This window comes from Pseudorca crassidens, chromosome 16 (genome assembly GCF_039906515.1).
Source record: "Pseudorca crassidens isolate mPseCra1 chromosome 16, mPseCra1.hap1, whole genome shotgun sequence".
In the NCBI taxonomy this organism is placed as follows: Eukaryota; Metazoa; Chordata; class Mammalia; order Artiodactyla; family Delphinidae; genus Pseudorca; species Pseudorca crassidens.
Genome location: NC_090311.1, coordinates 27,162,737 through 27,164,227, shown reverse-complemented (window position 1 = coordinate 27,164,227; position 1,491 = coordinate 27,162,737).

Genomic DNA, 1,491 nt, shown 5'->3' with positions numbered 1-1,491 from the left:
AGCCAAAAATAATAAATAACTAAAAATAAATAAATTTATTTTAAAAAGACCCCAAAACAAATAAGCACATGTGTTCACTTGGCACAGTAGGTGCACTTGAGTGAGTACACACACACACACACACACACACACACACACAAGACCAGACAGCTGCTGGCTGGGTTCTGAAAGCAGAGCCTTGGTTCTCTAGACTTGGCCTTTTATGTTTTTAGCCTTCAGAATATGCCGTTAAAATATGGAGAGATGATCTCTGTGTGTGTGTGCGTGTGTGTGTATGAGTGTATGTGTTTAAATGATTGCTAAAGTGTGGCATCATTTGAGTCCGCCTGTCAGCCTATCAGAAACGTCATCTATAACCTTCACTGTTTGCAGTTTAATCTCCCCTGCCTCCCTGAGGGCCCTGTTCTGACATTTTAAACCCCATAAATGACAGTAGTGCTCTTAGCGATTTTGAAAAAAGCCAAGCATTTGGAAAAAACACACATAGACACATACCCCTAAATTCCCCTTCCCTGAACACATGCTCACTCACGCTCATAAGTGGAATCACAGACCTGCTCACACCCTTGTACTGGCCAATTTAGAAGTCACAGATATTGGCCAAATAAGTGCACACGCGTGATGGCAGGACACAGATGTATGAAGGCCCAGCCGTGCATCTGGTGCCTGTGTGTATGCTCCAGTAGACACACAGCAGACACACCTTTCTGCTCTCATTCTCAAGTCCTATGTATTCCTCTGCTCCTTGGCCTTGAAAGAGAATGGAAGAATCCAAGGTCCTTGGAAGGCTGGTGCTGGGAGCAATGGGGTGACGTGGGAGGCTGAGGGGCCCCAAATCTTGGTTTAGTGTTAGGCAAGGTTGTATATTAATAGGCTCAATGTCTCCACTCTTGGAAAGCCCATGGGTAGAGGGGATAAAAAGCAAATTGTACCCCGCCCCACCAGCAACCAGAGAGCTCACCACATTTGGGGAACTGGAATGAAAAAAGAAAACCCAGAGATGCATATTAAAGGGTTGAGCATGTGAGTATAGAAGGACATGGTATAAGATGTTGACAGTGAGCTCCATAAGGCAGGGCCCTGTCAGCTCCTGGCTGTATCCTTAGGGTTTACAACACACCAGAGGCTCATCAGTACTTGTTGAATGAATGATTGAAAGAATGTGTAAGCTCTAGGGTGAGTAAGTAGTAAGGGGAATGCGTGTGTCCATGTGTGTGTGTTGTGTGTGTGTGTGTGAGAGAGAGAGAGAGATGGAGATGGGGATGGGAGATTAGATAGTTAAGGACAGTTTCTCAGAAGAGATGACTTCTGATCTAAGACTGAAATAGAGGTATCCACATCATATGTGATATCCATTTATTCCAGGGTAAGTGGCTGGTTTTTCTTGCTCTGGACTATCTCTGACTCTGCAGCAAGATCTCCCTACTCAAAGACAAGACAGACTTTTCTCCTTATATGTGAGGCAAATGTACCAGCAGAGGATAGGGACTC